Consider the following 23,747-nt stretch of genomic DNA (forward strand, 5'->3'; position numbering starts at 1 on the left):
AATGCAAAACGCATTGTGCGCCAGGAGACATCTCAACCCATTCAGGGCATTCCATTACCAGCTCCTTCTCAATGTCCTTATTCTCTGCGCTTTCTGCTCCTTCAGCCTGCTCCTTATTTTTATTTTCTTTCTTTTGTTGCCTTGTTAACACAGTTTTGTGCTTTTGTTTGCACGTGTGTGTGTGTGTGTCTCTGTGAAGGTTTGTTGTTTTTATTTTCTTCTTATTGTGGCATAACAAAAACACGGCCAAGCAAAGGGGGGAAATGGCGAAAAAATGGAGTGGGGTGAGGGAAAAGGGGGTTGGGTACTGCAGCTGCTGCAATGTCTCCATGTTGCAAAAGCACAACAATAAAATGTTGTTACAAATTCATTACCGAAGGCGTTAAATTTGACACAGTTTTGCATGGAACACACAACGAACAACGAGGGGAAAAGGCGGAGAGTGTGGGGTGAAAAATTCAGGACGAGGGGCAGAAAAGGACGAACAGGACATGCAACAAAGGAAATCAGTCTGATAGGGCAAGGAAGTGCAATTAAATTGCTTTTTACTCCTACTCCTACTACTATGAAGACTTTTTAGTCATCCACAAAAGGAACTTATTATTATACAACATCCTAGAAAAGATAAATTGAAATTTAGCAAAAATTTCCGAATTTATTAATACAAATTCAAGCATCATTTTGACATTGTCGCTAACCAGGATTTTTGTTTGCTTAAATCCTTCATTTAAATATTTTTGATTAGAACAAGGTCTTGAGATGCTCATATTTGCATTTCCCAATAAAATCCCTGCTAGGCTCTTTTGTCTCGAGAATTTTGCCTACGACATGTCTTTTATATTCTACGATTTTATTATCATTTCCATTATTTAAATATATACTTTATTCGGTGGCACATTTTATAACTCGTGGAGGCGTTAACAGAAAAGGATTATTATCCCGGTGACATCTCAGCTAACACGATTCGTTTGGCACTTTGCATCTAAATCGAAATTACAGGCACACGCATGCACGAGCAGGACGGCAGAAAGAGACGGGAAGCGAGCGGAGCGAAAGAGACGGGGAGACACCCCATAAAGTATGCAGAGGGCGTCACTTCCGCTTACTGTTCATTGCTCCTTTGAACGGAGAAGAAGATTTCTCTCTCTCTCTATCTCTTTCCAACGCAAAGCCCCCATCTCTTTCGCTCACACCATTTATAAACAGCATTTATCTTGAACATTTTGTTGGGGGCTTTTGTTGCTTTCGCCTTTTGTTGAGCGGCATTAACCTTAGGGTTTAATTTGTTGCGACTTCCGTTCGGCTGCTGGCAAATATGTATGGGAATTACTCAAATTGCGATTTCCGTTGATTTCCCATTGCCTGCGGCTTTATTCCGAGGCATTTCCTCCCATTAAGTGCAAAGTTTTGAGGCTTTGTTTTAAACTTTTAAATTACCTATTCATTTGGGAGATTTTAATTAATATAATGTAAATATTTAATTAAAATTCATAAAAATGTATTTTATATACAGATCAAATATTTGTATATTTTATATTGATATTTAATATCACATTTTTAAAAACAAAAATATTTACAATAAATAAATAAGTTCTAAATATGAAGTCAAATTATTGCGAATAAATTTTTGAAATATGATAAAAGGGTTGATAGTTTCTTGTAATTTTGTAAATGGTTATTACTTAAAGCTCCGTAAAATGCATTAAAATCTGCACATAATTGCAAAATAAAACCGAAATTAATCATGGTTTTTCACAATGTGACACTTGGTTATCGCACGCCTGGTCAATTGTTAATGGAGAATAGGGATTCGCATATTCAAACAGCTTGCTCTCGAGTGTTTGCTCAGCTGTGAAAATGACTCGAAAAATGCTGGAACAATGTTGAAAAACAAACAAATGGTACAAATGGGTGTATGTGTGTGTGTATGGGAGAATTCTATTCGCATTTAACCTTTGGCAGCCATTACCAACTGGCGGCCACCAAATGGACAATATCGATTGACCGTTTCCGTTTCCGATTGCAATTCGTTTCAGTTTCATGCACTTTGCACCCTGCACTTTCGCCCCGCCCCCTTTCCGCCCCCTTAATGCCCAGAATTCGATGGCAAGCGAGCAAAGAAAACATAATTTACTTCCACTTGAACGGATTGACTTTGAATTTCATTTAGCGTTGGTCCCTGGGACCCGAACCCGTGCCCACTCCTACAGCCTGATGTTTTCCCGGCCAGCTGCTGACCATGCTTAAATGCGACTCATTTATCAATAGCTGCTTAGCATGGAGAAAGGATGCCGGAGAAAGGACACAAGGAGAAAGGCCTGGAACTCCTTAAATAGGATTATAAAATATAAAAAAATTAAATAAATAAAAAAATAAAAAATTTCTTTTGATTAGAAAACTTGTTTTATTTTTACACTTTCCAAATAAGTTATTACAGTTAAGTTAAAAAAATAAGAAAATGGTTTAAAGCTTAGAAACATAGTTTAATAAATATTAATATTTTAATACATAATACATTTCTTTACACATCTAATAGGTACAATTTAAATTAAGTAAGTAGTTGCTAGGAAAATTTATAACACTATTTTTTACTATTATTATATTTTTTTCAACAAGTATTTTTAGCAGTGCATGCTACCACTTATCAACCAGTTGCTGGCCAGCTGGGCGAGGTCCTGCATCCCACATCCACAGGACTCAGGACTCAGGAGGTGGAAGGCGGAGGGGAACGAGGTCAACAGCAAGTCTCTGTTTCTCGGCTGCCGTTTCCGATTTCCGCTGGCGCACTTCAAAAATTGACTTTTACAAGAAAACAATTGCAGCCAGAGCGCTGATAAGTGGCCGAGAGCAATGGACAGGCCATGTCCGCGTCTGTGTCCAATAGTCCAATAGTCCAATAGCCAACATGCCACAGGATGGCCCACTGGCCACCCTGACCACCTCCCTATCCTTGTCGTTTTCGATTTCTTCCTGAAAGTCGCAGCTGTCGAATTGTGGGGAGCCAAGAAGATGGAGGCGAAACACTGGCGAATAAAATCAATTCCTTATGGCAACGAACGTTCAATGCACTTGCCCAGATATAAACGAGAGAATTTTCCATGGAATTTCATTAATTTGACTTTTGGCGTTCTTGTATTTGAATGTTAGCTTCGGATATCGAAAATCCAATATAATGAAATGGTCTTTAAATTTGAAATTTAATGTACTTTTTTGTAAGGAATAAAACCAAACTGTTATTTCGTTGGCATTCTTTAATACTTTAAACTTAAGACATTTTCAAATTATGCTACTTTATTAAAGTGTTTAAAAATTAAAAATTGTTTGTATGAGATGGATACATTTATGGGCTGACTTTACTACGACTTGTTTGATAGGACTTTAAATATTTATTTGGAATTTATTTTCATTTAGATCAAGAAAAAGTTCCGCATGATATATATAAATGTTAAATACTTTTCTAGAAATGAATCCCAATATTGAAAATGTTTGATATATCTGTGAAAATGTGCAAAGGGAAAAGCGACGTTATTGTGCTGATTTAAATGGCTATGTCTTAGAGTTTCCATAGCTGTGCCGCAGGTAGATTTTCGCTTGTTGCCTGATCTGAAATATTTTTACCTAAACGGCATATTTTTAAGCCTGCGTAGGAGCTCTTCAAATCTGGCAAATTAGCGACAGATGCTAGTTTACCCAAGTATGAGCTATTCTACCTGTTCTTGCCCTAGGAAATTAACTTGACATATGGTGAGTAATTATTTTATAAGATTGGTTCTGGTTCTTTAAATTATTCCTTGAATTCTATTAATGTTTAGTGGATTAACGATTAAGTTCCAAATAAAAATAAAAAATTAAATGAAAATTAATTTAAGCGATCTGTTGGAAAGTGAAAACTGGAACATACCTTATGAATTATTGCTGAAATAAGCTGAAAACTTAATTCCATTTCACATCCTTGAAAAATCTGTGACCCTGCCTTCTCCTTGCACTCTTTTGCTCATTAAATCTCGCATTAAATGCACTTGCTGGCAATAAACGATAGAACGTGCTCAAGGAATTTTATTATCCACTTGTCCGAAAATTATTTTTAAACCAACGACTTTAAGATTCAAGTAAAGCACTTATGAAAAAAGAAAATCATGCTAAAATTTTTTGCTAGAAATACGAATTATATTTTGTTTCTTTAATTGACAATTAATACGACTCTTAAAAGTTAACATTTCATTTTAAGAGATACAGCTCACTATAAGATCTAGAAGAATAAAATACTATTGAAAATGAAACATAATTAAAACACAATCGTAGTGTATACATAAGTGAAGAGTCTGAATTTAAGTTTATGTTTAAATTTCAACGGTTTTTGCGGTTAAGTGGCTTTTCTTGTTCGCTGGAAACAAAAGGTAGTGTTTTTCTTGTGATATTTCTTTGCTTTCGACTTTCATTTGTTTTTATGACGGCAAGGCAATATGATTTTCCACCGAAAAGTCAGTTTGCTCAGGTGCAGTTATGTGCAATTCAATATTATTCCAATATTGTCATTGGACAATGTTTTTACACGGCAAATACAACTTAATTATGGGGGCACACACACAGAAACTATGCAAATTCACACACGAGCACTTGTACAGATGAGGTTATAAAAATTGTTCCGTCTAACTCATCAAATGGAATTTTTTACATTGAAATAAAAAACCTAAGACTTTATTAGAAATATGAAGTTTTTTTATTTAAAAGGTTTTTGTTTTTATTTAAACAAAGAGAGATGGCAACATGGATCCCCACTTCTACTCATCCATCCCTCTCTTGCACCCAATATGAACGTGCCCATGCAAATTTCATTTGGCAATTTGTTATTGAAATATTTTGTACAACTAATGAATTGCAGAACAAACTGTGAGCAAACAATTCGAAAGGGGAAATGGGCGATGGGAAATCCCTTTCATGTCCCAGTTAACACGGTCAGTTTGTCTGGCTTTTCAGTTAGGTAATAGCCCTCAATATTTAATGCCAATTTATGTTGTGTACTCTCTTGTTTTACATACCAATATGTGTTCAGGTATTTCTATCTAACTGCCCAGAGGAGACTCCTTTGTGTTTGTCTCTGTTCTGGATATGCTGCATCAATTAAAGGTAATTCATTCATGTGAATATTGCATGACAGAGCCTTGCCAGGATCCACAGTTCCAAAGCTCCACAGCTCTACGCCCCCCGATATCTCTATTTTCCTGGCGGCGAGTGTTGGCAGGCCAATCGATGGCTGTAAGTTACCTAGAAAAAAACACTGAAAAAAATTAAAGTGCAAATTGCATATATTAAATTTTAAATTTTAAAAGTATATATTTTTTGGTTTTGTTAATTTATTTTTCTTTTAAATAAAATTAAGTATTAATAAAACGAAATATTTTAAGGATAAGCAAAATACATTTTTATCTACCTTATTTAATTTTATTTAATACATTTATTTAACCCATTATTTTTTATCTAGATCTTTTGATAAGAGATCTTTTCGAGTGAAAGCCAAATAATAAATATAATTTTATTTTATTAAATATAAGCCATCCAAGTCAAAAGAAATACAACAATAAGGGTTTATTAATGATCATATTTTGTAGACAAGATTTTCTTAGAAAATATTTAAGATCATATAGTACCTAATCATATCTACCTTATGGTATTATTATATTTAATTCACAATATTTTATTATCAAACTTACCATAAACAGAGCAATTTAAGTGCTCTCTTTTTAATATTGGTGTATGCAAATTGTGCAAATGTCGCCCCAGGGATTGGGTTTCCGAGTGGTGGGCGTTCGGTGGTAACCAAACCCATTAGCCTCCGGCTGCATTGGCTCCTTATGCTCCTTCCTGATGACGATGCTCCTGATGCCAAACTCCTGGGCAAATGGGCAAAATGTAAATGTGCATCTTAATGCAGATGTAAGCATTTCGCACCTGACGTCGGTTTATCTTGTCCAGTTGATAATTTGCCAAGATTGTCCCAGGGAAAGGCATAATTTGGCCCAAAGATTATTGTCTAGCCCATTGTGTGTGTGGCCGCCTGATATGCTGATATGGTTTTGCAGTCGAGATGGGGCTTTAGTTATTGTCCGCAATTACTGTCTATGGAATATGTCGCATTGTCAATGAAACCAAGATCCCAGTGCTGAACAAAAGTAATCTAATTAGCAGAAACAAGTCAAAACAGCATGTGATTGGATTAAATGGAAACAATGTTGTAGAATTTATCAAGGACTTGAAGGCTCTTTGCACAATTAAGAAAATTATAGTAAATTGAAACTGTAGGCATTTATGAGAGGGTTACATTTATGGATAAATTAACAGGTAATAAAAATACTATAAATATTTAATTCTTGAAAAATGAAATACAATAAATCTAGCTTGTAGAATTACTAAAAAAAGGTTGTCTAATTAAAAACTTAAAGCCTGCAAAATATAGTAATTAAATTAATGAGAAAATTCGTGCTTGCTCTTCACTACTTGTATTCAGTTCAGTTTAACCTTCAGTTTAACCTCCCCATTCTGCCTTCAACTGGTTCATTGCCTTTCACGTTGCCGTCAAGTTTGCCTGCACATTATTTGAAACTTTCTTTTGTTCTATTACGAAATATGTGTTTAGTATACACAGGTAGTACAGGTAGTTCAGGGGGTACCATACCACCTGCTGTTGTCGGGTGCCTGTGCTAGGCATTTGAGGTCACGTCGCTCCTTTCTGGCTTCTCTGACAATTTCTAATAAAATCAAAAGCTTCAAAAGCACCCACGCTCAATATCCGTAACTGAACTGGCATACAAACAAACAGTGGAATCTGAAATCTGCGAGTGACCCAGCTGCGACATGGACACACTGGCAAAGTAACTTGCAAAATAAATAAAACTCAGCACTTGCAATATACTCGGTAGAGATGAGAAAGGTACTATAAAGTATAACCTAAGGTGAGTAATTTATTTGAAAGAATATAAAAATAATAAAATATATGGATATCATTAAAACGTTTTCCTTAAATTTTTAGAAATTACAAGATCTTTATATTTAAATCTGAATTATACAAAAAAGTTTACTGCGTGTGCTGGCAGCGCAGCGGCAGAGAATAGATAGTAACCCATGGGGTACTACTGTGTATATCTTAAGTAAAAGGTCTTAAAGAACTTAAGGATCCCGTTATATTACGTTATCCCATATCCTTCGCATCACCGACACTCACACACAGTTGAGCAGTTGCGAACTTTTCGCTCACCTGGCGCTTTTCCTGCCTGGGTCGCCTGTCTCCTGCCATCTACGTGGAAATTCGCAAAATATTTGCATGCAAAACTTTAGTCATAATTTCAATTCGTGGTCGGGGAGTACGAGTAGGGAAGTAGGTGCTTTTCGGTCTAGTAGCCACTTCTCCGTTTCTATCTCGTTCGTGTTTGTTGTGCATGAGAAAGTTTGCGATTCCTTTTGGTTTTGCTGCGCCTGCGGCATCGGCTTCACTTTCATCATTCGCTCGGCTTGCCTACTTTCGACTTTCTAACGTGGTCTATTGATTTTTTTCGGTTCGGAACGTACAAACGTAACTACCGCATCCCGTATTCAGCTATTTTTTGGCACGTTTTTTTTCACGGTTTGCGAACGAGCGAAGAGATTGAGAGTTGGCATTCAAAAACTGGCAAGCGAAACTATGCGGGACCAAATAAAAATTTCAGTATGCAGAGAGCGATTGAAAAGTGGGAAATTGTGGAATTAATTACCGAATTATAGATGCTCTAAGATTTTTAAATTAAAAAATTGATTCTGGTTTTTTAAAATATTTTATAGAAACTTTTTAATAAAGTGGGATTTATTTTATTTTTATATTACTTTTAGATAGAAATGGATCTTTGGAAAAATTAAAAATATATTTAAGATTGTCTCACTAACTTAAAATTTTTAATAACGCAAATTCCCAAAAAATACCCATAAAAACTAGTTCCAATTTGTTGGCAAAGTTTTTGCCAATTGTAGTAGACCCATCCCAGCAGCAGGATACTTTTAGGTCTCCATTGGCGTGTAAAGCATGATTTTTTTGGGACTTGTGGCGCACTTTTCGGTTAACATGAAAGCTGGCATTTGTTAGCCATAAATGTTTGTGGCCTGGGCCATGTTTGAATGTTTGAATGGTCTTTCGACCACAACAGCCGAATGGATATAGAATTATAAATAAACTCGGAGCACACTTTTGGGCATTTACACTCCAGTAAACAGGTGCACACACAAACACGGACACCTGGAGGACCTGCCCTTCTGAAACAGTTTTTGGCCACAAGAGCCATAATTTTTTGGTTACTTTCCATGCAGTGCGTTTTCCCATTCCCCTCCCAACCGATTGCCCTTTTTCCACCACTAAGAGCACTCAGCACTCGGCCATTACAGGATGCACTCCTGAAACACAATTTTGAACTGCATCGTTCCCGGTGTCCTGACTGCCGCTGCCCTTCCCTTCCTTTTCACTCCAAAAAGCCTGCTCCTCTTCGTTTTTTCGGTAATCAGACACACACAAATTGTGTGACCTTGTGGCCAGCTGGGAGGTGGCAGGGCGAAGGTGAGGGGTTATCCAAGGAAGTTTGCTCGAACTGCATTTAAATGTTTGCTTGTGGGTCTGTGTGCTATAGGTAAATCTTGTGCTGTTAAAAATTATTTGGGATATTTTTCATTTAATATTTGGAATTTCATATTTTTATTTTAATTTTTCTACTAAAAAAAGTTTGAGGGTTTCACAAAATAGTTATAAAGGTGTCCAAAAGTATGCAATACAAAAATATGCAGTCTTTTAGGATGATTTTATTGAAGATCCTAAATCGAAATATATTGTTGCATACTTTTAGTTACCTTTATAAAAGATTTTAAAAATGTAGAAATTTTCTTAGCACTCTTTTCGTATATAAATTAATTCAAATTTAACATTTTTTAGATATAATAAAATTTATGACTAATAAATAATAGTGACCAACCAATGAAATAAAGCCTAATTATAAAATACGAATTATTCTTCATTCAGCAAATATCCTAAAAATATCCAAAGATTTGATCGATTTCATCTTTATTTTTCGCAGTGCATCCAAACCCCTTCTGTGGCGCAAAAAGAGTAGTTCTTGAAGCTATTCGGGCTGCTGAAGACACGCCTTCGAGCCAACTAAACTAAACGAGGGGCAACAACAGACGGCGGAAAGAAACTACGCTCGTGTATATTTTTTTGGCACGCACTTCTGGATGCAGGCTAAAAGGGAAAAGGACGACGGGTAAGGGGGGTCAAGGGTTAGTTCTCTAACGTTTGTGGTCAGGTTGAGTGTTTGGGCTTTGTTTCGGTTTTGTTTGGGTTTTGTTTTGCACTTGCGTTTGACATGCATCGACTATGCATAGACCCCCTTTTTCCCCGATTTTTCCAACCCCAATCCCACCTCCCCTCTTCGTATTTGGCGCCTTGGCGACGAAGCAAAGGTTCTTGAGAGATGGCAATCTTTATGATCTTTGGCCAACTGCCAGAGGGAAGGGGAGTTGGTAAAAGGGAAAGGAAAAAGTGGAAAAACCCCCAAGTATACTTGTAATTCGAAAATGCAAAATGCAAATCGTGGCTAGGCAGAGCACTCGCTTTGAGTCGTTTTACTTTGTGTAATTGCATGTAACAGGCAATAGAATTATGCAACTCGCAAGGCATTTGCATTAGGGAAATTTCCTGCAGATTGAAGCTGCTTTATACGAAAGCATTTATATGGGGTTTCTTAATAGGGAAAAATGTTTATTGGATTTGAGAATTAAAGTGAAATGGATTTTTAAATTCTAAGGTGTCCAAAAGTGTGCAGAAAAAATATTTATTGCACTTTTGAGTTTTAAAAAATAATATTATTATATTTTAATTGATTTAATCCTTCTACCTTATCCCATAATTAATCAATTTGTTTTAAATTTCTTAATCGTCTTTAAATGTTACTCATTTATCAATGTTAAACTGGCTAAGAGCTATTGAGAGAATTGACTGATTGTTAAATATTTAATCAAGTGTAGTGAAGGAATTAATTTTATTTTCCACTCTCCCCAAATGTTCAAGAATGTTTCCGTCATCGATGACAAAATTGGCTAATAACTTCAGACATTATTTGAGCATTTCATCTTCAATTTCATCCTCGACTGTCATTTATTGTGCTACTAGGAAATTCTATTATTGAGCAAATTGTGCCAACACTTGAAACCCTTTTTGTTTGCCCTCCGTTTAAGTTTCGCTGTGTGTGAGTATGTGTGCTCAAACCAGCTAACACACACACACCCAGTAAGTTGGCCCAAAAAACCCATGGAAAATGTCGCCTGTGCTTTTGTGTGCGTTGAACACATTTTCGAATTCATGCGAAAAGTTTCCCTGTTTCACTTGAGCTTGTTTTTCTTTTAGCTACTTTTTTCTCGCTGGGCAAATAAAAGTTTTCCTTTTTTATCAGCCGTGTGCATGACTGGGAATGAATGTCACGGCTTGTTATCGCTGGAAATGCGCATAATCATAATCATAAAATTGATTTAACTAATCAAACAAACATAAGCAAATGTGGGAGGGGGTTTGGATGTGCGGAAAAATTAACACAACATTGAATGGGAATTGTCAAAGCGTTCGGCAAATCAGTACCTAATTCATGAAACTCGGCACAAAACTCAGCGGCAAGTTCAAAGGCCATCGAAGCTAGGGAAACTTTGCCAGCCGAGCTGACAAATTGGCAAATTGAATGTCAACATGCGTAAAAATATTACACCAGTTGAGACGACATTCCCCCCGGTTATCTCATACATATATCCTGTATATCTTAGGTTCTGTGTGCACATACGCGTGTCGTGTCCTTTTGGATTTGTTTATGACGCACAGACAGACGATGGGAAATGCTACAATCAAATATAAATTACTCATACGCACGTGTCGCACTTCTGGTATCTATATAGATATATATCTATATATCTATGTATCCATGTCCAGATCTTTATCTGGCGTGGCAAATCCAACTAGCATTTAAAGTCGCATCCATCGCAGCCATCGATTTATCATGCCAGGCACGGCCAGAGGCTCAGTTTAGCTCAGTTTTTGGCCTGGCTCACATAACATTTTGTTTAGCATACTTATCACACTTGCTGAGAAGAAGAAAACCTTCCCTCGTCTCTCAACTTTCAGTCCTATTTTCCGGACCCTCGCCAAGTTCCTAGTCCAGTGATTGATTGGTGCTCCTGGCAGCTGACTGGGACTTCGATTACGTGCGACCATCTGAGAGCTGAGACCGCAGAAAACTGCAAATTAGCCGATGGGTAAAAAGGAAGGAAGCCATGATTTCACTCTCCTCTTTCCTAAAAAAATTATTAAATTGAGAAACCTGGTAACCATTTAAAGAAAGTTATAAAGAGATATACATCTAGGAAATATTTAAACTTGTTCATTTTCAAATTTAAGTATGCTTTTTAAGATGTTAATGATTTAGTTTAGCTCCTGAAATAATATTAGGGGTGCTACAGAAATCTATGCTTTATACCTTTTACATGTAACAATTTTTGTCTAAAAGTATGCAACAATATATTTTAAGCTTAAAAATGTTATGAATTTATTCAGGAAGACGGCAATCCTTTATTCGCTGCGTACTTTTAGACACCTATTTCGAAATTTAAAAGTGATTTAAAAACTCTAGTGATTTATTTAAATAAATAAATGTAATAAATTACATTCTTAATTTTTCTTTTTTATCCTTTAAAGTGGAATTTGACTTTATTAAATGAACATTTTTTGTTTTACATTATTATTGGTTAGTTATTTCTACTTATTAATTAAAAATTTGTAACTTCTTCTAATATATGTAAATAATTTATAATTCCCCATGTTATAGCGACTTTGCAATCCCAATTTAATTGATTGCAATTTAAAGTATTAATGTCAATCAATTATTAAATGCAATTAATTACCCGAGTTGCTTTGGACCTTAAGTATTCCTAGACATCTTGTTTAAGCATAGCTACCGGCCATGAAAATGATTTCATCACACATTCGACACACTTAGCTCCTCACAATTCCCTTAACGATTGCAATGTCACAATTTGCTGTCGACAACATTTTCCTCACATACATACATATGTAAGTACTCCGCATAGGCAAGTTTTTCCAGCTGGGCTTTATAGTTTTTCAGGGGTTTCCTCATGGGCGAGATGAGTTGCAGTTGCAGCTGCTGTGTCAGGTGAAGGACATTGTAACAAGTAAATAAATGGCTTTTATTGCAGTTTTTAAACGCTTTGCTGATTTCGCCTGCTCTCGGCCCTGCTAGTGAGTGCTCACTGTAGTCGCAGAGTTGGAAATGTGGCAAAGTTTGTCGAGTCTCACAGGTGAATTAACTTTTCCGCTCGACTCGCTACTGCTGCTGCTGTTACCTGCCGCCTGCAGCAGGCCAAAAAAGTTTCGAGCCAAGTCAAGATGCATTTGGCAAAACTTTGGCAGCTCCCAGCCCCGTGAATTGTCAACCGCAAGAGCAAAAGGTGGCAAATGGCAGCAGGTGGCATCGTCAGCGGCATCGAAGCCTTAACACTCGACTGCCCGCTAAGCCAATGACCAAGTTATGCCGCTGAGAAATTGTATTTAAATTGCGACCTTTAATGTCAACCATTTATCGGCGTGATATCTGTTTGGGACATTTGCGGTTGGGGTTGCGTGGTGAGTAATGGATAATTGTAAAGCTACAGGGAACAAAAGAAATATTCAAAAATATGGATTTATTTTAAACCTGTAATTAAAGTCTTTATATAAAATCATTTTAAATTAATTAAAACCATAGTTTAAATTTAATATCAGAAATTTTGGTTTGTATTGTGATGTGCCTTATTTTAGTTTTGGGAAATTTTTAGAAAGTCCTATGTATTAAAAAACTTTAAAGGGGTGTCTAAAAGTATGCAATGAAAAAGATAGCTGCTTTTCAAAATTAATTTCTCTTATTTCCCAATTTATAATTATTTCTTTCAATTTATAATTTATTTAACCGGTATACTTTTGTTTTGCACAGTGTACTTGCCTCAAAAACCAGACAATGGCGAGCCGGAAGTGACCATCGGAATCGAACCACCGAATGCCGCTCAACAATTTTGCTTTGTTTATTTTTACTCAAGTGACGATTGCCTCCTGCCGCCTGAAGGATGAAAGTTGTTGGGCAAATAAGCCATAAAAGAGCATAAAAAATGTTTCAATTGTCGCTGCAACAAAATGACATATATATCCGAACAGGCAATGAAAATATTTGCACAGACAGACGGACTAAAGTTCAGCTCGACTGCAGATGCGGTAGTAAAAATAACAAAAATAACAAACATAAAAGCAGAACAACACGACTTCAGAAGCTGTAACGTCGAGTGAAAAATAAGAAGCAGAGAAAAAGTGTATATAAAATTCACAAGGCGGGGGCTCCATAAAAAATTAAATCAGTTTGCGGAAAATACTCGTGCACACTTCGCTCTGCTTTTTGGTCCGGCAGCAGTCAGCTCTATATTTTTTCTTTTTTGTATTTATTTCCGCCACCCCCTTTGAACCCACCAGCAACGATGCCAACGCCCTTGGCCTTCCGCCCCACCATCAGGATTTCAATGAAACGCACGCGCGCCATTTTGTTTGAGTGATTTTGTCTTGCAGAACGCGTAATTGCAGCGAAAGTTGAAACCCAAGCTCAAGACTGCAAAAAAAAGAAGGGGGGAAATGGAAAGAAAAACTGTTGGTTGCTGAATAGTTATCATGAAGCGTTCAGAATTGGACCAGGTCAGGGGCGTTTTAGTGAATAAAAGGGGCCTATAAAAGTTTTGGTGAATAAAAGGAATTTTTTGCTGTTACTAAAACCTTAAAAAATTTGTTTTGAGAGTTTAAAGCTGTTTACAAAATTCTAACAATTCAAAAAGTAACTAAAGTTTTGTAATTTTAAAATTCTTTATAAATAGTTTATAAATCAAAAATTCATTTAAATAAGTTTAATATACAACAAATTTTAATTTACAATTATTTAAAAATGTTTTAATATTTTGTACAACACTTTAATAGTTAATCATTAAATACAAATATAGTTACTTAAAACATCTTTAAAAATAGTTAAAAAACCAACTAGTAATTTAAACTTCTCTCTACCTAAAAAAAGGAAAATTTAAAATTTCTTAAAAATATTTCTATATATTTTACAACATTTTAGTTGCCAATCTCCCTTTTTGACCAACTCCGCTCCATATTTTGGCTAGTTACTTTTTGCGTTTTTGCCGTTTGTGCTCGCCATCATTTCAAAAGTTGCACAAACTGTTTTGCCTTTTGCGTGGCGCTTTCGAAACTTTCGCAAGCAGCATCATTTGTCAGTGGATAAATAGTTTTCCAGTAAGTAGCCAAAGTTATGCTTTTCAGATTATGTGGCCGTGTCTGATAATTTTTCATTGCGATAACTTCAGACTTGGCCCAAAAAACATTATCAGCGGAGATATCAGAGAGATGGGAATTTTGTAGGCCATAAATTCAAATTTCGTTGTGTATTTGTGGGGGAAACCAATTTAGTTAGTCGACAGGACTTTGGGACTTAATGTGTAATGTGTAAGCCGCAAACATAATAAATAAGCTTAAGTTTGGTCAATTTGACAAAATTGTTTGAGCTTAGCGAAGTATTGCGGTGCTTTCGGGCCTCCAAGGTGGTGAAGATGGGGGATTGGGGTGGTCAAGTTAGGGTGGCTCAAATAAATCAGCTGCCATTTAATCTGCCAGCGTTAGCCATAAGCGAATTTATTACACACATTTTGGGGATGAGGATGAGTGAGGTTCAAGCAGGAAGCTATATATATCCCAAGAAAATATTGATGAGCCGGGTTCCAGTCTCCATTCTTCTCCGTTCCTAATCAAATTTAACATAAATGATTGAATAGAATTTTAACCATCAAATCAGCAATCTTGTCAGTGATTGAGCAGCCCCACAGTTTTAATGCAGTTAACAAAAAAAAACCGAAAAGGAAACCCCAAAACCAGACTTTTCCCTTGATTGATGAACTTAAAGTTCGTTGTCCGCTTCAGTTGTTCAGTTAAAAAAGTAGAAGAAAAAGTAGAAAAAATCGGGACAAAACTTTTTGTGTAATGTATTTTGAAACCACTTGACAATAAATGCGAAATTGCAAACGGAGTGCACTCCATTGTGAGGCAATCCCGCGTTCCCTGTGTAACTGTAGCCATGCAGTTGCTCTCTTGTGACCCCCTGGTACCACCTCACCCCTCCCTATATATATTGTATATATAGTTTACTCCGATCCGATCCGAATCCCTTTGCTGCCGGCATTGTCAGTGAACATGGCGTGGGATTTAAACGTTGTGTCAACGGTGCAAAGGTAATAAAAGTAGCGCACTCTTTCTCCCGCTGCAGCTGAAATTAAATATTAAATGCATCCCTCTTGAATGCTGATAGCTCTAAGGGTCTTTGGGGGAGGTACTGCTACTGCAACCGATTACCAAGGATAGCATCTGAAACTGAGCGGGGAAAACATGGATTTGTCACTTGTACTCGGATACTCGGATAGCAATCTGCCTGATTGGAATAGAGATGCGGATGCGGACACCGGAAAAGTGCTCAGGTGGTGACATTGCAAGCATAAATCTCTACCACAGGTCAATGTCGCCATCGATTGGGTTTGTTGCACTTTCTACAGAAAGTGTACTTTTATAAAATATTAGAAATGACATGGAAAACATCAAAGGGTTTTGATAAATAAATATTACATAATTATAAATTGTAGTTAAAGTATTTATAGTTATCCAATTTAATTTCTTAAACATTGTAGATAGATTTTAGATGAATATAAATATTTAAAAATATTTTAAATAAATACTTAAATGAACAAAAAAACTTTAAATTTAAATTAAAGCTACATTTTCAAAGTTATTTCATATTTTTCATATTTTTAAGATTTTAGTGGAATATTTTGAATTTAAAAATGTTATTTAAATAAATTGTTAAATTTACGCAAAAAAATTATAAATATGCAATAAAATATTAAATCCAATTAAAGTGTTAAATACCAAGAAAAAACACCTACAAATATATGAAAATACTCTCCTAGCTCCGTTTATCCCCAGCTTTCATTTCGAATGATGGGCAAGCATTAGGGGAAATTTATCTGATATCTGGTCGAAATGCCATAAAATATGCTAATTTTTTTTTAATAAAATCTCACATAAAAATACCTTAAATGCTGCTTGTCGCCGCTGCTTGTTGTCCTGCGACAAATTCGAAATCCTTGGCACGTCCCGAACGTTGCGGTATTAACACGTATACGCCGCGTTGCCTGTGGGCGCAAAAAATGCGATTGCGCCGTGAAATGGCTTTAATTTTGATGTGAAGAATTGCCATTGAGCCTTTTGAATGCGTTCGTTTCGTTTTGTTCGGTTTGGGGAACTTGTTAAAGTTTAGTGGGCCTCAAAATGTCATAAAATTTAATGCCTGCTCTCATTTTTTTCGTTCTTTGGCAGTGGGAATCTGACCATGGTCATTTGTTTGTGTTCTGTCGTGGGCATTTTTGTGAGTGTGTGGTATGTGTTGTTGGATTTTGTGGGGCATATGAAGAGACGCCGCTTGTTAGCGACCAATGCTGATGATGGCTTTTTGTCTTTGGACGCGCCTGTTTTTATGCCACGTCATAAAAGCAGCTTGAAGGCGTTACACATTACCCCACCTTTTCGCCACATATTCTCATACGGAGAGAAAAAGATTGAAGATATTGGTTTACGTACAAGTAATTTTATATTTTTGGTATCTTAAAATAATATTTTAATAATGATTTTGATATTACATATAGGTTTATAAATCATAAAAACAGAAAAAGTTATAAAATCATTTGTAAAAGCGTCTAAAAGTGTGCAATGCAATATTTTCAGTTTGGAAATCCGATGTTTTATGTTTTGCTTCAAACTTTTAGACATCTTAAGAAGCGATTTAAAAACCCTATAGATTCTTGTGCCACTCCTTGAATATTTGAGTGGGAGATTTAAACAATTATCATGTATATTTCACACTCGTAACTAATTTCTTTCAGTGCGCACGTAGAGTGGCTCCTTTTTGCTGTAAGATTCATCTCGTTAGTCGCGCTCGCCTATTTTGAAAAATTGTAGCTGTCTGCTGGAGTGTCTCTGCATGTCCCCGAATCTGGAATCTGGATCGAACTTCGCCTTCGCCTTCAGTCTGTCTGATTGATTAATACATCAATTTGTTATTGAGCCATCTATCTCTCCCAGTCGTGCTGTTTTTCGCCGCTTTCATTTGGCTGCCTTTCATGCCGTTTTCCTGCCGTTTTGAGCCTGGCCATCATCAGCATCATCGTCATACACTTGACACAGTTTGCAGCTCATTTAATCACCACAATACCGCATAAAAGCTAATTGTGCAAATTCCTTTTTTCCTCAACCCTCGGATCCTTAACCGCAAAAACTTGCCCACAGGAATCGACGACAAAAACGAAGACGGCGACAACATATGATGAAAGTTCTCCTTAATGACACACACAAAAGGGAAGAAGGGAACCAAAAGGCGCTTTTTGTTCTTTTTTTCTGGTTTGGTTTGGGGAAGAGTGTGAGTGCGAAAGTGGAAAGGGATGTCAATTTAAGGGTCGACTACGTGTTTCCTTGGCACTCGGCGGAGCAATTGACACCCCGAGTCGGGAACTTAAAGAATTTAAAGTCCTTAAAAGTACACAAAAACGGAATTCCTTTGTTTGACGGTTTAATGGAGATTGAAATATTTTTATATTTATCATTTTAAATTTAATTATTCGCTCATTAATTTTATTTGTGATATATATATTTATATTTATTTAATAAAGACATTTTAAAAACCTTCTTAATTTGAATAAGGAATATTTTGAGAGATAAATAAATATAAAATTAAGTACAATTATCTTTCTAATCTACTCTTTATTTAAAAAAATTGTAGAGCCAGTATAGTCGATTGTTTAAAGTTTAAAGCATCTCATTATTGATTTAATTGATTGCATAAATTCTAAATTATTAAAAATTTACTTCCCGTAAAATGGGTCTTACCGCTTTTTATGGATAGTTCATCCACCAGTAATGTGCATTATACTCACACAAAAAGGAAATTAAGAGGATATTACCTATTAATTTTTATAATAGGTACTTGCCCTCTGCTGTGAGCCTGCATAAAAATCTCTTTGTCTTTGGCTCCGCACTCCATCGACCCGTTTTGCGGTTAGCTTCATCGATTCTTGTGTTAAATTTTAAATTGGTTTTTCCCTCTTAACCGCAAGACTTCGTTTAGAAAAGAGTCAAAGACTTAAATTGATTGCCCCGAAACGCAACGCAACGAACTTTGTCTGCCCCATTCTGCTTTTTCATCATCTCTAGCAATTTCCCTTTTATTTCTTTACTCTGCTGAAAAATGCACACACTACCATTGCAAATGGTGTGCAAGCGAAAAAATAGTATCAATAGATGGTTTAGGCAATTGCCTGACAGACAACGTCATAAATTATGCAGTTTATAACGGTTTGGGAGCCGCACTGAGACGTCTGTGACAGCATTCAATATGCATAGTTAAGCAAGTTGTGCAATTTGTTTGATTGATTGACTGCCTGATTGAGCCGAGGCGCGTCGAGTTCTGTTCTGTTCCGTACAGTTCCGAGTTTCGAATGACGAGTTCCGAGTTTCGAGCTGAGCTTGAGTTGAGAGTTGAGTTTGGGTTCGAGTCGAGTGCAGTTTTGCAATGGCTTTTCTTTGGAAGGGATTCCGGGGTTAAAGGATGATTGCCAACCGCTTCAGCAGAAGTTGAACTTTGGTTATATGACTTTGCACAGAAGGAAAAATTGGGTAGAGAAAATAATAATATTATAATGTATATTAAATTAAATTAAGATAGAAAATATTCATGAAAAATACATTTTAGTTTCGTTTTAAATAATATTTTAGAATCACTTTTAAAGGTGTCTAAAAGTAGGCAGTGAAACAATTATGTGGACTTTTGAAATTAACTAAAATATAACGTTACAAATATGTTACATACTTTTAGACACTTATTATAAACTATAGAAATTGCCAAATTTAAATTTAAATATAATTTAAACTAGGAAACAATTATTAAAAAAATCTTTAAGGATAAAATTTGAAGATACAATTTTCTAGATTTTATTCCGTACATTTTCTTCCTGTGTCCTTATTGCATGCGGCATGTGCTGGCGTGTCCTGGCGCAATTAAAAGCCAATGAAGAATCACGCTTTTTAATTGTTTGCACTCGCTGCCTTTGATTGGCGCTTTAAATGTTGAGGGCACATCAAAGTTTAATCGCTCGGCACCCGCACGAAATCGAGCATAGGCAAGCTAATTTACAGATAGCCAGGGCTTCGGCTTCGGCTTCCAAATTGAATAATTTTCGTCTCGAATTTCACTGTTTACTGTTCAATATATTTTCTTATCCCTAATTGCCGATGAAATTAATTCATCTCGATTGATTGCAATAATTGCCTTAATTGGTGTGGATATATTTAAGTTAGAGATTTTCCAAGCATTTCAGGCACTTCCATTAGTGCAATTGAGTTAAGATCTCCCTGACTTGACTTACCCAACCCTGACTTTATGCAGTTTCAGTCTGCTAATGATTTTATGCCTTCCTTTTATTTCAATTTCAGCAGTTATTATAATTTTATTTTTCCTTCCGTTGCGCATCGTAAAATCAAGACCGCAGCACACAAAAATGTACGAAACAAATTTTAAGCAATGCTTCCTTTATGAGCATAGCCTCCCCATTTCCCCCAACAAAAAGCCTCCTCTCTTAATGTTGTTTTTTCGTGTAAATTTATAATAACTTGCATAAATTAAGGCTGCCGCGCTTGCAATTGAAGAAAACTCAACTCCACCACACAGGGGAAACTGGACGAAAGTGTGGTGGGTTATTTCTACCCAAAGGGGATTCCCCTGATTTCCCCTTTTTTAACGTTTCAAACTTTACTTCGTTACTTTTTGCCTTTTTGTAAATCTCACATAATGCCTGCACAAAAATGGTCAAAGGGTCCCTTGTCCTTCGTCCTGGCCAAATTTCATATATGATTAGCTAACTGGCACATGTTGGCCAGATATAACATAACATTTATCTGTTTCATCCTACAAGTCGAACAAACTAATGAGGGTCAGCATTTCTGACATCGAGACACGCCCACAACCCCCTGTCATACCCAAAAAAAGAGGAGAAAAAAAACCAAAGGACCTTGAGGCTTTGACTTTAAGTTCCATACTTTTATTCCTCGTGGCAAACTTTAAATTTGCATTTAAATTTTCTGTCTTGCTCTTTTCCGGAGGCCGCTTTAAATTATGCATCAAAATAGTCCACAAATGTTTGTACTCCCAGTGAAAGTAAAATGAGTGAAAGGCAATGGGGGCTCATAAAAAAAATGGAAAAGTAGTCTGAGTGGGCGTGGCATTTTTCTGGGCCGCTTGCAATATTTGCGATAAAATTGTGAGCTCCATTTTTTTGGTCTTGTTTTCTTGCACATAAATTTGCTTTAATGCGCTTAGCAAATGTTGGCAGTGGCCGGATTCTTCTCTCTTCCCATCTCTCTCGCTTTCAGTCTATCTATCTCTATTTGGGCGGAACATAAATCGAGCCGAGAATTTTGATAATGACACGCAGGCCTGATTTCCTTTTTTCTTTTTTTGGCTTTATATTGTTTCTCGGTTGTCATTTGCCTTTTGGCCCAAAATTGTTTAATTAATTAGGGGGCAACATTTTAATTAGACTTAAGTGCTGCTGCTGCTGCTGTGGTGGTTAAAGTCCAATCATTAAATGAGCAAATGCTTTAAATGTCGGGAGGTACTGAGGGGCGAGGGTTGCTACTGGGGTTTCGAATGCTCATTAGTGAAGCTTAGGAAATAGAAGGGTTTTATTGGATTTAATCAATAGAAAATTCATGGCTTAAATTTAATAGTATTTTTCACTAAGTATGTAAATATTTTATAACATAAACATTTGAAATCATTTATAAGAGCGTCTAAAAGTATGGTGTGAAAGAACAACGTCTTATTCAGATTCCCCAACTTAAGAAAAAAATATATTGTTTCATACTTTTAGACACCTTTAAAAGTGCTTTAAAAATCGTAGTGATTTATTGTAAAACAATAATTTGTATCTAAATGCTGCTTTTTAAATTTGTGAATTTTTCAATAAGAAGTTAAAAAGTTCTTTTAAAAATGCCTACAAATTACAATTACAAAAGCATTACATAAAATAACTAATTTTTAAAAATATTTACAAGTCTAAAGTAAAAAGAATATATTCCATTGAGAAACTTGCATTTTATAGCATACTTTTCCAGGCATGCAGTACCAAGTACCAAGTAGTAGAGAAGTTCAGTAAAAAGCTGCTCCTTAATCAGCTTTAATTTGCTGCCGTCACTGAGTGCGGCACTCAATCGCACAAATGGCGAGTGGGTTTTTGGGGGGGGCACGTGGAGAACATATCGAGTAACCCATTTGGGGCCGCAACCAGAAACTGACCCACTGAGCATGCAAACAAAGGCGTGGACTTGCGACTTGCCAAGACAATGCTCATGGCATCGGCATCATCCGTGTGGCATGTGGATGTGGAGGTGGAAGTGGAAGCATTGGAGGCATTTCGGCGGACTGACTCTGTGTGTGTGTGTTGCCACGAATGTTTGTGTGCATCTTGGCCATCCAAACAAGCCAAACAATGTAGACAATTGCTTTTAGAGCGTTGACTGATGACAATCGCAATCACTTTGCCGCCCACTCAACCTAGATTTCCAACCAGCAAACCAGCGAACCAGCTGCAGAGAGCAAACACGGCAGGAGGCAAGAGTTTTTGGCAGTAGAAGGATGAGGAATCGGAATCGGGATTTCGGCATGATGATACCCCAATACTACGTCGATCCCTCGTTTCTCTCTGGTAGTTTCAGTCAGGTAGCATTTGCCGGCGCTCAATTTGTAGTTTTCGGCATGGATTACACATACGCCGTGTGGTGCATTCAGCGCGCGCTTGTCAGCTTATAATTCAATTCGCCAGCAGATGCAGCTTCTATGCTCTGTAGCATCCAGCTGTATATGTATCCCATATCAGCTGCCCCAAATTGACAGACAAACTGCATCCTGTCCCGGTGCCGTGTGCATGGCAAATTGCATTAGCTGTCGGAGGGGCGAACTTTTACCTTTGATTGTGTAATTTATACAAAGATTTGACCTGCACTCACTTTGAGTTCGTTTCTTTATGCGATGCCTCTGGCTAAAATGAATGGAGCATTCTTTGCGCTGCTCAAAGAGAAGGTACTTTGACGTAGAGATAGCAAAGGGAAAACGATTGTAAAAAAAGTAACAAAGTAATCGATTGTGTCTTTATGGTAAATTAAAAACTTGATTGATTAAAATAATCTCATTTTGATTTGTTTTATTTAAAAGTTTAAAGGATATTTAAAATTAGAAATTAATTCATTTATATAGTGCCCTTAAAGTATACAGCAATAAATTTTAATTTCATAAGTTCGTTGAATTTTTTGCTGCATACTTTTTGACACCTTTTTAAAACGAATTGAAAAAACAAAATATTTATCTTTGCATTTTAAATACTAAAAAAAATATTGAGAAAAGGAAATCATAACTATTAATACTAAAATTTCCTTATGTATTCCTAACCTTTTAAGGACAAACCAAAGTGGAACATTTCTTTGGTTGTCCTGCATTTCGACACTCATGCATGACAAGAATGAGTTCAAGTTGCTGTCAGTGGCAAAGATTTAATGCTTCTTGCTCTCGCTCCCTGTCCCTTATTTTATTTTATTGTTTTTTTTTGTTGCTCCCTTTATTGAGAAACAGCTGCCATCATAATTCAATATTTTACACTCGAATGTACACGGAACAGAACTTGACAGCGACAACAACAAGGATCTGAGCAGCGAATGAAAATGTTTACACGCTGCTGAGTTGCTGAGCTCTGAGCAGCTGAGCATCTGAGCATCTGAGCACTGAGCACTTCGCCCATCCAACCAGCCAGCCAACTAACTGAACTGAATGAGTGACTTACCAAAGGAAATGGCTTGGCAGGGGGTAAGGCTCTCGAAAAGGCGCCAGCACGTCTCCTGAATGTCCTGGGTGACCGTAATGGAGCAGCAGATGTAAGAGGAACCCTCTTCCTTGCACTGAAAGTAACACGAAATTTGGTATGTGATTTTTTATATATATATTGGAAAATAACAAAGAAACAAGTAAAAGCAAAGAAATAAATAGATATTCAGTAGAATTTATGGTATTTATAGAAAAATAATTTTAAAATACAATATCATATTAATATTAATTAATTTTAATAATTTTTTATATTTGGTTTTTATTTAATATTTTAATATTTTAAATTAAAGTACCTACTCAATTGTTATACTACCAAAGTAGTGGGACAAATAATATTAAAATACAATATTATATTAATATTTATTACTTAAAAAATATTCTGTGTGTTATTTTACTTCTATAACGAAATATTTTAAGGTTTCAAAATGGATTGGTGTATTACTGTTTCTGAATGTAAGAAACTTAAAACCGACAACGTGTTATATTTTTAATTGCTACATTTAAATTGTTTATTTTTAAAACAATGTTCCCTCATTAATATATTTTTCCCCTCAGTGTAATCAAGAAATCCAGCAACAGGCAGCCGAAGCCAAGACAAGTAGGCGCAGATTGTAGCCAAGGTAACCAAATTGGCCAGCA

The 23,747-nt window shown here is 36.2% G+C and overlaps 1 long non-coding RNA gene across 2 annotated transcripts; it reads right to left on the bottom strand.

Annotated features, from left to right (window-relative positions):
- Positions 1 to 5,022: 5,022 nt before the first annotated feature.
- Positions 5,023 to 23,170, bottom strand: LOC138913186 (uncharacterized). 2 transcript variants are annotated; one of them, XR_011418838.1, is made up of 4 exons: positions 23,068 to 23,170; positions 5,950 to 6,117; positions 5,712 to 5,891; positions 5,023 to 5,265 (listed from the first exon to the last, which is right to left on the bottom strand). It is a non-coding gene; the product is annotated as an uncharacterized lncRNA (long non-coding RNA). The 2 variants fall into 2 exon arrangements; XR_011418837.1 differs by having other exon boundaries at positions 5,023 to 5,278.
- Between the last annotated feature and the right edge of the window lie 577 nt (positions 23,171 to 23,747).

This window comes from Drosophila takahashii, chromosome 3L (genome assembly GCF_030179915.1).
Source record: "Drosophila takahashii strain IR98-3 E-12201 chromosome 3L, DtakHiC1v2, whole genome shotgun sequence".
In the NCBI taxonomy this organism is placed as follows: Eukaryota; Metazoa; Arthropoda; class Insecta; order Diptera; family Drosophilidae; genus Drosophila; species Drosophila takahashii.